At 41.8% G+C, this 13558-nt stretch overlaps 1 long non-coding RNA gene across 1 annotated transcript in view; it reads left to right on the forward strand.

Moving 5' to 3' along the window:
- LOC132250906 (uncharacterized) overlaps nucleotides 1-13558 on the forward strand; it is a 97596-nt gene that overhangs the window by 47547 nt on the left and 36491 nt on the right. The window contains exon 2 of the long non-coding RNA XR_009462597.1: nucleotides 2406-2477. This is a non-coding gene — a long non-coding RNA (uncharacterized LOC132250906). The remainder of the gene's footprint in view (nucleotides 1-2405; nucleotides 2478-13558) is intronic.

Raw genomic sequence — 13558 nt, forward strand, 5'->3', positions numbered from 1 at the left:
TTTTCTGACCCCAGTAAAATCCATTAAGACTTGGCTAAGATAAACTGATCTGTAGAGTTTATTAGACTTGGGGGTAACATCTCTGAATATTCCATCTGTACTGAACATGGTCTAGTTGCACACATTTCAATGTAACAGTTACTTTAAGCTTGGTGTTAGGCATGGAAAAACAGGTCCCTATCTTCTGTGTGGCTGCATACTGTTTTTGTGGGTGATGAAGGGACCATGTTTTCTAGCCTTAGTGCCTCAATCTGCATTGGTTCTAGTTGTGTTGGTCTAAGGATGTAGGCAGACAAGCTTCTTTGGTTCAATCTGAGATATTTTATTAGACCAACTAAATAGTTGGAAAAATTGTTCTTCACAGACTTTCTGGCACATACACCCTTCTTCTACAGGCATAGGGAGAATCTCTGATGGTGTCTTGTGTACTCGGGTGGCATTGTTGAGTTTTTTCCAACAATTTAGTTGGTCTAAAAAAAAGATATTGCATTTACCCAGAGAAACTTGTTTCTCAGTTGGTCTGTACTATTTTTGTGCAGGTCATTTAATGTTTAGCAAAGCCCTTATGATCTCTTAAAAGGAAGATGTGTATCACGTATCCCATTGTACACAAGTAATAAGAGTGTGCAAGCTGAGAGTTCAGGAGGGATCTTGGGCTCAGTTTATATATGCTTTGCTCCTCAAACAGCACATACAAGTAAATTTGTTGAATGGAGGACAAACATGTACTATCCAGCCCTTTTTTAAGGATGGTACAGCCTATCCCTGGTGCTTTAGCGCTAAATGGTCTTTGAAATAGCTGCATTACTTGATAGTCTGGGCTCCCCATAGTAAGGTACATATTTACCATGGAACTATGTACAAATGGAAAGAAACAGGAGGATTTGTCCTGGAGCCTTATGGTCCAAATTAAATATTAAATGAAAGTAAAACTAACCTTAAAAAAAGAAAACCAGGAAGCTTGACGCTCACTTCTTATTTAAAAAAGTGAGTATAATTGCACTGAAAAATTATTCCGGAGGCATCGGGTCATCTCTGATCCATTGAATGTCCCACTAGTTCTTACTTTCCTTTGTTTTCCAAGTGTATGTGCCATGTAGTTTGAAGAACAGGAACATTACTACACGTTGTTGTTGTTTCTCATTCACATAATACAGTCTTAGTACTGGGAGAAAGTATCCTTTCATTTATCCCAACCTTCGAGAAAGATTTCCTGAGAGGAGGAGTGTTTTCGGAATCCTTAAAATATTACAGAAGTTGCTGTACTGTTGTGTTTTGGGGCTTGTAATGTTATTAGCTCAAAGGAAAGGTGTGCTTTTTCATGATGACTATATTTAGCCAGGAGGAATGGTCCTTTTTAAAGCAAATTGAAATGAGAGTATGAGAGCGTGAAATTATCATCAACGCTGGTGCACATTTACATTACTTCTACATAGTCTTCTGAATGACCACACAACAGAACAAGTACTTCTTTCCACTGTGTTGATTTTTCTTGACAAAACATGGCAGTCTATCCAAAGGAGGGTGTTTAGCCAAGATAAATATAAAATTTATGATTTAAACAAGTGTTTCCTTATTATAATCCCTAAGGAGAATTTGAGACTTGTTAAATATAATGTGTCCAAGTAGTTTTAAGAATAAATTATCCGTTGTACTGTCTATGGGTTTCGTATGGCAAAATTCATGAGCATCTAACATTTCTATAGTGGTATACTGTAATTTTGTATCTGTCACCTTTACACAATTACAGGCTTGTACAGTGTTCAAAAAATAAATGTTGGTGACACTGCCTGAGTGGTGTATTAAGGAGTGTCATAAAGAAACCTCAATTTGGAGAGTACTGGTCAAATCAATACCCAGTACTTGCCATGTTACTGAATGCTGCTCTGTAGCAAGCTATAGTGCATATCAATATAATGTATTAAAATAAATGCAGAGAGGGGCTGATTCATTAGGTCACTGGTTCCTTGACTCTTCTTAGTGTCACTGTTGGATTTTGTGTTCAGTGTTCTAATTAAATTGTGAATACACTTAGATAGTGGAAATTAAGTGGTCTCATACTTTCAAGGACTATGAGTTTCCAAAATCAAGGATAGCTTTAGATGTCAGCCAAGCATTTTGTCCTTCTCGGGTTTTGTCTTTACATCTCAAATAATGCCAGTTTGCACAGATTGTATGTCAGTTTAAATACAAGAAACAGGCCTCAGTCTGCTTGAACTAATTTCACCAAAGACTTCTAAAAACTTTAGGTAGTTTGCAAACAGTGATGGTTGTTTCACATTAAGTTGCTTTGTAGAATTATAAAACAGCTTTTCTTGTGCTTTCAAATAAAAAGTTGTCATCCACTAATGAATGAGATACCATCTGTAATAATTAAGGTTATTCTACTTGTTTTTCCCCTGCAGCAAAACTTCTGAAGGTTTGCAGAAGATACAGAGAGATAGTGAGAGAACCACCAAGAAGGCTATAGCAATATTGTAAGTACTGCACTGAGAAAAGGGATGAAAATTAAATGTTATAAAGAGGTGGTTCATTTATTTTGGGGGGAAAATGAACTGCATAAAGAGGTTACATATAAAACACAGGGCAAAATATATTGTAGCAATCGTGTTAATAATTTACAAGGAAAAAGCTGCATTCTTGTAAAATCTGAAATTGTATCCTTATGCAGTGTAATCAGGAATTTACCAATAGCAGTGAAAAATATTTCTCCATCCAACAAAGATAGATCTAGTTTATATACATTTGTTTATTTAAAACTATCAGAATTTAGGAAATCATTGTAGTTTTGTAGGTTTGTCATTTGTTTTAGTGACTTATTGTTTAGGTTATTTTGCAGAATTATTTATTTGCTGATTTATTTATGTATTTCATTATTTATTTATTTGATTATTTAGTAAATTATTTATCTGATGAATTATTAATACATCTTCATGACATGCTTTAAATTATTTATAACTTAATTTTGAGTTTATTGCTTTTCGACGCTGCATTGTTACTGACTAGTTTTGATTCCCACCCCCCCACCTCTTTCTTGGTTCTTGAAAATTAAAGTATTAGCTCTAAGGCAAAAATATATTCATTGTGAGACCATAGATGTTTTCATATGAAATCATTTGCTATGTAGATACAAATTTTGTATAGCTTTATATTACTTAACATCACTTTTTTACCTTTATGGGTTTTTACTTTTTTTATTCCCTACTAATCAGATGAAGTGAGTCACCCTTTAAAAAAGAAAGATATGTTTAAAAAAAGGTTTCCTTTAAATATGTGCTATAACAAGGTCATGATATTATTCTGAAAGTTGGTAAAGTTTTTCCCAGCATTTTAGTCCAAATAGAAATGAATGCTCTCTAATGCCTCTTGATAGATGCATTGCTTTAACTACTCCTCCTTTTAAGAAAATAATGGAATCATAATCACAACTGATCCTAGGGATAGTCTCTTTATTGAGACATTTTATAATTGTAGAATATATTAAGTGCACATTGTATGTGCATGACATGTTTACATTGAATGTTCACATGCAACTAACAGGGGGCATGCACTAATATGTACATTGGATTTAAAATGTACTGATATTTTTGCATGCAAGAGGAATTTATAAACTCCCAAGCTAGCTAGCCTTGTTATTTATGTACAGCAACACAAATAACAATTAGATCTTTACATCATTTGTACAAAAAATGTTCTGGACATCATGATAGTAGCAGACACCTCCATCATTTTATTCAGGTATTTCTTCTGTAATCGGGGCCTTGTTAGGATTTAAATAGCCGAGGTTAGGATTTAACTCAATAGACTATGGTTGCTATGATTTCAGGAACTAAAAATCTTTTATCTAGGGTTTATCTATTTAACTCGTGTTCTAATCAATAACTATCATTTCTCATCTGACACTACCTTGTAGAAAAGCATGGTGCCTAGAGCCCCATTTCATAGTGTCAAAAGGCATTTAATACATGGGGCAAAGCAATAGTTCTTGTTGAAAGGTGCCGTGTGCATAACATGGCTTTTATTTTGTGTTCAGAGCTTGAAATGAATTACTATATACTTTAAAGTTTTAACACAGCATTGAAAGACTGCATTGTATATTTCAAGTTTGGATGTTGTTGAAATACAGTAGAAATAGCCTCTGTAGACAGGTTTCACTATAGAACTTTAAATTATGCATGTGTATATCCAAATTCCTTATTTTGAAATATTGAATGTATGAATATTTAATTGGTATCTTGCTTTAGTATCTTCATATGCTTGCCTTAAAGGAAGCTGTTTCTTTTGATTTATATACGTGGATAAAAATGTGTACAATATGTATCAGTGGTCTTTCTCTCCACAGTATTAGATGAACAGCTTTAGAAAATGATAACTACAGGCTTTTATTCTAAATTTTGCCACAATTATGTATATTTAGCAGATCTCTTTACTACTCTTCATTGGATTTTGAATTCCTTTTGCCTTCAAAAAGTATTTTCTTAAGCACATATGTTTAGAAAGATCATGTGTTGCAGCTCTTAACAACAATTTCTTTTTTATATTGCAATACACATTAAAAGAAACATGGGATATTTTTGCTATTTGTGGTAAAATTTCATTTTGAATTTTTTTCTCTTTAACTGTTTTTTTAAAAATGTCAAAGGACTTCCTGAATATTTTATTTGAACCTGATGCACTCCATGGAAATCTGTACAGTTACTCTTATTACCCTACCTTAAACAACATCTTATTGTTCAGTAACACCTCTTATGCATGGTTACAAAGGTAAGTGGTGCTGTCAATACATTCTGCCACCAGTTTGTCATAGTTTGAAACACTTCCTGAAATACGTGTTACTATTGTTATAGGGTAATATAATGCAGCTTATGTGTTGGCACTGAGAAGTAGCTACTTTATAATTATGACAAGTGAAAGTACAGCCAAAGGTCATATTAAACTAGAGATTTCTTTTGTACCTCATCCATTTTCTAGATGGCATACGAAAATACCTTTGTTCCATATATTACACTATTTTTAAAGAGAAAAGTTGCTTGTAAATGGTGGGGTTTTTTTCCCTGCCTGGTTTTATACTTTGTTCTCATTTCAAGAAATGAACCATAAAATTCTTGAGTATAGTCTTAAGGTACTCCTGAAGTATTCAAAAGTAACTTAAATTTGCTATACAGTTGTAGACAGTCTGAATAACATTTCAGCTTTACTATATATTTTTTTTAGCTTATAACTTTGGTTAAAAATACTATTTGAAATTCTAGAAAGAGAACTGTCTAAATCTGAACCATTGTATTAATGTTGGATGATGATAACTATGGCTTTCCTTTTGCCATTTTCCCTGAAATCTGATGATGAGTAACGGAAGAGCGGGAGCAAGGCTTTTCTAACTGATCCATATTTTAAAGGGGTAACAGGATCCTTTTATAGGATATGAGGTAGTTCAGGCCCACTCAGTGCTTAGTCTCTTGCTGACATTATTAACCGTGATGGAAACTCTGCTGTGTGGGGTTTTTCTGGGTTTTTTTTGTGTTTTTGTAGAATTTGTTTAATAGGAAACGCAATGTACCTAACACATTTCACAGGGCACAGCAATATGAAGGTATATTGGCTTGAACACAGAGTTGTATTGGCATTACTATGGTTCTGATCCAGTTGCCTAAAATAAAGATAAAATTGAGCCCTATTTAAATTCATTGACTGTAAGTGAAAAGTTTTGCATCCTTCATAGTCTCCTGAGTCACATAGTTCCTGCCTATTTTTTTTAATACTTCAGTTGGTAGTATTTATTTTTTAGTTTCCCCTACTGGTGTTCCTGTGGAATCTGTACAGGTTTCGTTGGCTCTTGAAACCAAATCCTTGCTTTATGGATGGATGAAAGAAAACATAACTGCTTGATGGATGGGCTGCTGGTTGTAGCCATGTTGGTCTAAGGACATAAGCTGGCAAGGTTCTTTGGGTAGATGTGATAACTTTTATTAGACCAACTAAGTAGTTGGAAAAAAGTTATTTGCAAGCTTTTGGGCAAAACACCCTTCATCAGGCATAGGGAGACTCTGCAGAATCAAACTATGACAAAACTTGCAAAGAACTCCCCCCCCCCCCCCCCAACTATTTAGTTCATGTAATGAAATATATCACATCTACCCAATGGATGAAACTACAGGGTATGGATGGTATGAGGCAGTGTTTATACAGTGAGACTAGGGATCACTATTTTTTAAAGTTAATCTTAATCATTTTCTCCATAGTACTTTAAGAGTTGGAGAAATACTTAGTTTTGCAGCCACATTTAGTACATTAGATTTATAAAGTAAAGATGATAGAATTCTCACTTTCTATGTCACTTTATTAAATGATATATGTTGTAGACTGGTTATAGCAGCTAGTGATGGCAGTCTCATATTCTTAAAAGAAATGGCTGGCATTTTTTTTTTAAGCAATCCAGATAGGATAAGGACTGTAAGGTGTCTTCTATTCCAACGTAAAATGCCAGGAGACACTAGAGATGCAAAAAGTTAAACTAGAGATAACTGGTTAATTTACTGGTTATTGTTTAGTGTGGGGTTGGGGGCTGTCTGGCGGAAGGTGGCAGGGCAGGCAGGAGAGATGAGGGGAGGGAGTGGTGAGGGGAACTAGTACTTAGAACTTATGAGGTTAAAGAGGAAAACAGCAGGTGGCCTAATGACTCGCCGATTAAGCAGTTAGCTGTTGGTTCACAGGTACTCCTCCCTCCCAGGGTAGGGCTTCACATAAGCTGTGTTGTCTGGCTGGGGTTGCCGCCACCACCTCCTCCTCCCTCTGTCATAGGGCCCCAGGAGTGACTCCCAGCAGCCTCTGTGTCCCAGCTGCCTGTGTTATCAGTTAACTGTTTAACTGATTTAATTATAAGGTAAATGGGTAACTTTTAAAATGATATTTACATCTCTAGGAGATGTATGAACCATTTTAAAAAAAAATGCACAAAAATCTTTTTGGCACTGTTCAGGAAAAGGGGAGCGGGGTATGGAATGTTGCCCCTAGAGAAAATCATGTACAGAATCCAAAATCACATTGTGACTAAAGAGGAATAAACGATTGTTCCTGATTTTAAATTGAGAATCCCAAGGGACGCAGAGGTGTGGAACAATGTGATGTCAAGGAAGTAGCATGAGCCCAAAAAGAAACAGTATAATGACTTGTGGGCATAGTATTAAAGCTGGAATGGGCTTGAAAAGGACAACCTATTTAGTGCCTGTGAACGCTTCTGAGTAAAATGGGGATAGTCTGGGTCAGGGGTAGGCAACTTTTTCTGGCTATGGATAGAATCACCCCCACCCCAGGTTCTAGGAACTTGGTGCTGCAGCTGTGTGTTTTCCCAGCAGCTTGAGGAAAGCTCTTACACTTAATTTTTAATCTTTGGTGCCGCTCAAGGAGAGAGCCTGCAGCTGGTATTTGTATCTGTAGTGGCATAGGGAGATCACCTGCAGAAGTTGCCTCCCTGCCACTGAAGTTCTGTGTTGCTGGCCTGTAGCCAAAGTATTTGCGGGCTGGATCTGGCCCATGAGCCACATTATTCCTGACTCCTGGTCATCTATACAAATATCCCATTTTTTTCTAAAACTTGCTTCTATATGCATCTTTATAATATAAGTGCGTATTTGTTTCTTATAAGAGAATTCAGGTTATATGGCTAAGTGCTGTTAGTGTAACTTTTAATTTTGCTATGTACTAATGTGCAGTCTTATCAATAGCACACTACACACATACAACATCTTACTCTCACTATCTTATTGTTGCACGTTTTTTACACAAATTGGATCCTGAGGCTGTCGTAGTGTGGATCACATTGTATATGTGGTTTTGCATATATACAAATAGCCATAGGTCCCCTTTTTTTCTAGGTTTCTGTTTCTGAGTAGAGAACTAGAATAAGCTACACTTTCCTCACTGGGAAGTGTTTCCCATTCTATTGTAGTCTCTATGATAACTACAACAATTCTTCAATATGAATGAATAGGAGAGTATTTGTTGTATTCCTAGTTATTAACAGAGTTTTTCAAGAAATGAGGTGCCAGCAGCACATGGTAGCACAAGCCAGCTCTCTGTGAACTAACAGCTGGTAGTCCACAATGTATTGCTTGTGAACCTTAAACTCAAAATGTTTACGATTTCTTTTGTCTTCTCTAAGGTATATTCTTAATGTGATGGACCAGGTCTGTACTTGGAGCATTCTACCAATAAGAGCTATAGTGGCAAAGCACTCCGAACACTTTGGAAGTTACTTATACTTGCTAAACTGGGCTTATGCCAGTCTAGTTTATCCTCACTCCTTGAAAATATGCAGCTTCGCTATGCAAAGTGGACAATTAAGATTTGGAAATTATCTTTAATTCAGGAGTTTTTAAGAGATTAATGTTGCATAGATTCATATAGATTCATAGATGTTAGGGTCGGAAGGGACCTCATTGAGTCTGACCCCCTGCATAAGCAGGAAAGAGTGCTGGGCCTAGATGACCCCAGCTAGATACTCATCTAACCTCCTCTTGAAGACCCCAAGGATAGGGGAGAACACCACCTCCCTTGGGAGCCCGTTCCAGACCTTGGCCACTCGAACTGTGAAGAAGTTCTTCCTAATGTCCAATCTAAATCTGCTCTCTGCTAGCTTGTGGCCATTATTTCTTGTAACCCCCGGGGGCGCCTTGGCGAATAAAACCTCACCAATTCCCTTCTGTGCCCCCGTGATAAACTTATAGGCAGCCACAAGGTCGCCTCTCAACCTTCTCTTGCGGAGGCTGAAAAGGTCCAATTTCTCTAGTCTTTCCTCGTAGGGCTTGGTCTGCAGGCCCTTGACCATACGAGTTGCCCTTCTCTGGACCCTCTCCAGGTTATCCGCATCCTTCTTGAAGTGTGGCACCCAGAATTGCACGCAGTACTCCAACTGCAGTCTGACCAGTGCCCGATAGAGGGGAAGTATCACCTCCTTGGACCTATTCGTCATGCATCTGCTGATGCACGATAAAGTGCCTTTGGCTTTTTTGATGGCTTCGTCACACTGCCGGCTCATGTTCATCTTGGAGTCCACTAGGACTCCAAGATCCCTTTCCACCTCTGTGCCACCCAGCTGGTCATTCCTTAGGCTGTAGGTGTGCTGGACATTTTTCCTCCCTAGGTGCAGCACTTTGCATTTCTCCTTGTTGAACTGCATCCTGTTGTTTTCTGCCCACTTGTCCATCCTATCCAGGTCTGCCTGCAGCTGTTCCCTGCCCTCTGGCGTGTCCACTTCTCCCCATAGCTTTGTGTCATCTGCAAACTTGGACAGAGTACATTTGACTCCCTCGTCCAAGTCACTGATGAAGACATTAAAGAGTATCGGCCCAAGGACCGAACCCTGCGGGACCCCACTGCCCACACCCTTCCAGGTCGAGACCGACCCATCCACCACGACTCTCTGGGTGCGGCCCTCTAGCCAATTCGCCACCCACCGGACTGTGTAGTCATTCAAGTCACAGCCTCTTAACTTGTTCACCAGTATGGGGTGGGATACCGTATCGAAGGCCTTCCTGAAGTCCAGGTATACGACATCCACCCCTCCTCCTGTGTCCAGGCGTTTCGTAACCTGGTCATAGAAAGAGACTAGATTGGTCAGACACGATCTGCCCTCCACAAACCCGTGCTGGTTTCCCCTCAGCATAATTTGCCCTGTTGGGCTCTCACAAATGTGAGCCTTGATAATTTTTTCAAAGACTTTACCAAGGATGGAGGTGAGACTGACTGGCCTATAGTTGCCCGGGTCCTCCTTCCTCCCTTTTTTGAAAATGGGGACCACGTTACCCCTTTTTCAGTCCTCCGAGACTTGGCCCGTGCGCCACGAGCGTTCGAATATTCCCGCCAGTGGCTCTGCAATGATGTCAGCCAGTGCCTTCAGCACCCTTGCATGGAGCTCATCCGGGCCTGCCGACTTAAAGGCATCCAGTTCTTCCAAATGACTCTGCACCACCTCAGGATCTAAGTATGGAAGTCTGGCGCCTTGCTGCTGCCTCTCTACAACCCCAGTGAGAGACTTGTCGTGCCCCTCACTTAGGAACACTGAGGCAAAGAACTCGTTGAGGAGTTCAGCCTTGTCCCCCCTGTCTGTCACCAATTGTTTCTGCCCATTTAGCAGGGGTCCTATTCCTCCCTGGGCCTTCCTTTTACTCCCAATATATCTAAAAAACAATTTCTTGTTGTCTTTTACTTGGGTTGCCATCCTCAGCTCCATGGTAGCTTTGGCCGGTCTAACTGCCTCCCTACAAGCACGAGCAGAGGAGGTATATTCATCTTTAGTGATCTCTCCCTGTTTCCACTTTTTATGTGCTCCCCTTTTGGCCCTTAGGCTGCCCTGGATTTCTCTGGTCAGCCATGGAAGCCTCCTGGCCCCTTTTCCTCTTTTGCCTCGCTCGGGGATCGTCTTGCTTTGTGCCCGAAGGATCGTTTCCTTAAGGCACAGCCACCCTTCTTGGGCTCCCATCCCTTCAAAACTCCTACTCTGCAGTGCGTCCTTGACTAATCGCCTGAGTTCATTGAGATCAGCTTTCCTAAAGTCTAGCACTTTCACCCTACTAATTACCTTACCCACTCGACGTCTTATGTTGAATTCTATTATTAGGTGATCACTGTCTCCCAAATGGCTACCGATCTGGAGGTCCCCTATCATGTCATCCCCTGTTGCCAATACCAGATCCAGTATGGCATTCCCCCTAGTGGGACCATGCACCTCCTGTGTCAGGTGGAGGTCCTGTACACAGGTTAGAAACCTGCATGAGCGGTGGGACTTTGCTGTCTGCGTCTCCCAGCAGATGTCCGGGTAGTTTAGGTCCCCCATGACTACCGCCTCTTTAGCTTTTATGGTCTCCGAGAGTTGCCTCAGGAGCCCCGCATCTATTTCTTCCCCTTGGTGTGGGGGTCTGTAGCAGACCCCTACCACCAAATCCCTTTCTCCTTGCCCCCCATGTAGCCTAACCCACAATCCTTCTACTTCCTCAACCTTGGATTCTGTCTTGATGAGGGTTGATGTATATTGCTCACTGACATAAAGTGCAACCCCCCCCCTTTCTTCCCTGACCTGTCCTTTCTGTACAACATATAGCCCTCAATATGTACGGCCCAGTCGTGGGATGAATCCCACCAGGTCTCTGTTAGCCCCACTAAGTCATAGGTGTTTAGTGCAAGCAGGAGCGCTAGTTCATCCTGCTTGTTCCCCATGCTCCTAGCATTAGTATATAGGCACTTGAGCCCTGCGACTGGTGCCTTTGCTGCCCCCCGCTCCGAGTCCCAAGGGGCCCATTGTTTCTTACCTTCTTGTTTCTTACCTGTTCTGTAGTGCTGGTCTCCCCATAGCTTTCAGGTTTCCAATGCTCTCTTTCATCAGGCTGGTCTGTCCTTGTGGGTGCCACATGGTTTGGTGGTCCACAGCTTCCCCTGCCCTCGTACTCCCCTCCCCCCGACGAGCCTAGTTTAAAGCCCGCCGGAGGAGATCCGCCAACCTAGAAGAAAACACACGCTTACCTTTGGGGGACAGGTGAAGCCCATCCCAGCTGAGCACGTCCCTCGTCGTGATGTGTGGGTCATTGTCCAGGAAGCCGAAGCCTGCCTCGGGACACCACTGCCGAAGCCACCAGTTGGTTTCTCGGATGCAGTTCTCCTGCCGTCTTCCTCGTCCGGTCACTGGTAGGATGGAAGAGAATACCACCTGTGCACCGAACTCCTTCAGCACGCCACCCAGAGCACTGTAGTCCGCCATCAGGTGATCGGGGGTTCTCCTGGCCGCATCATTAGTACCCACATGGACTAGGACCATGGGGTAGTAATCGGTGGGCTTGATCCTGGCCTGGATTACCTCCGTCACATCCCGAATCTTTGCTCCAGGGAGGCAGCATACCTCTCGTGCTGAGGGGTCCTGGTGACAGATGGGTCCTTCCGTACCTCTCAGGATGGAGTCGCCTATGACGAGGACTCGTCGCCGCCTCCTCTGGGCCCTCTTGGATCTCTTGACCTGTTCGGAGTGTGAAGAACGTGGTGTTTCTTCTTGCCCAAGGGTTTCCTCCTCCCCTTCCATCTCCTGCATGGTCGCCAGGGCCTCGTACCTGTTCACCAGTCGGACTGGAGAAGTTGGTACCGGTTTGCTGTGAGCTGCTCCGGTCCTGGCTGTGACCGTCTGCCACTCTGCTGTGGAGGGCACTCCCCGGGCTGCTTCTTCCTTCGGTGCCTGGGCCTGCAGGGAAAGGAAATAACTGTCAATTTCATCCTCTGCCTCCCTGATCCCCCTCAGCCTGCTAACCTCCTCCTGGAGCTCCCTCACCTGCGCCTCCAGAGCCCTAAGACGGGCACCTGCTGGACAGGTGTGGGGGCCCCCAATCTCTGCCCCCCCCCGGCCCTGCTGGGGATCTCCCACAGGCCAGGAGGTTGCTTTGCTATGGGTTTTTTTTTTTTTTTTTTTTTTGTCAGCATAGCAAGATTAGACAGAGGTTGCATATGACAACGTGACTTGACAAAGAACAAGTGCTGACAAAAACTGGTAGCATGGACCTGACCTTAGTTGGTGACATGCTATACAGCTTATTTTTAAAATTGTAAACATGATTTAATTTTAGTCTTAAGTATTCTGAACATGCCAGGAAAAAAATCTAGATTACATTGTGCAAAACTGGGTTTTCTTTTGTACTTTACTTTTTGCATGTAAACTAGTATGGCTTTTGGAGAGAAACTATACAAAACCTCAAGGTATTACACAGATAAAAAAATAAAAGGTGTATTCTAGAATTTGAAAAGTGTCTACTTATGGAAATAAAACTGTAAAGCAAACTCAGGAGACAGATGTGAAGCTGCATCAGTAACCTTAACTTTCTGATGCAAATAGGTTTAATCATCTACTAGCTGTTATAACGGATCATTTTAGGATGTTTTTCTCGAAAGAGAAAACACAGATTATTAACTCTACCAGAGGACTAGATCCTATGTGCTAGGGGTCTGCAAAGAGGGCCCTATTCGATTCGGATTTGGTCCGAATCAGGGACAGTGATTCGATTTGTTGTTTCGGATCACTGTCCCAATTCAATTCGACCATAGACACAGCTGTAAATATTTTTTCTACATACCTTGAGGTATCAGGAGTGGCTCATGAATGCGATGAAGCTGGGGCGGAGGGAGTGTCCCACAGGAGCACGGGGAGGGAGTGGAGGGCCCACGTTTGCTTGGCAGCGAACTTGGAAGTGGACTAGAAGTACTTTCAGTCCACTTCCGGGTCCACCGGGGAGTGCACAGGGCCCCCCTCCCCCGCTCAGCAACTGGTGCCTCCTAGGTCTGGGGGGGGGCACCCGGGGTACCCCCGTTGCCCATCATGGGAGAGCTTCTTGTTCATTTCCATGCCTGCTGCTGAGCGCATTGGGAATCCTCCTGCACTCCTGTGGGATGCTCCATCTGCCTTAGCACTGCAACATTCACAAGCTGCTTGCTACCTAGAGGTATGTTAGAAAAGACATTTAAAACTGTGTCTGTGTTCAAATAGCTAAATCTTCCCAAATCTTTCCAAATGGATTTGGAGGGTTCAAAT

Source organism: Alligator mississippiensis, chromosome 5 (assembly GCF_030867095.1).
Source record: "Alligator mississippiensis isolate rAllMis1 chromosome 5, rAllMis1, whole genome shotgun sequence".
Classification (NCBI taxonomy): domain Eukaryota; kingdom Metazoa; phylum Chordata; order Crocodylia; family Alligatoridae; genus Alligator; species Alligator mississippiensis.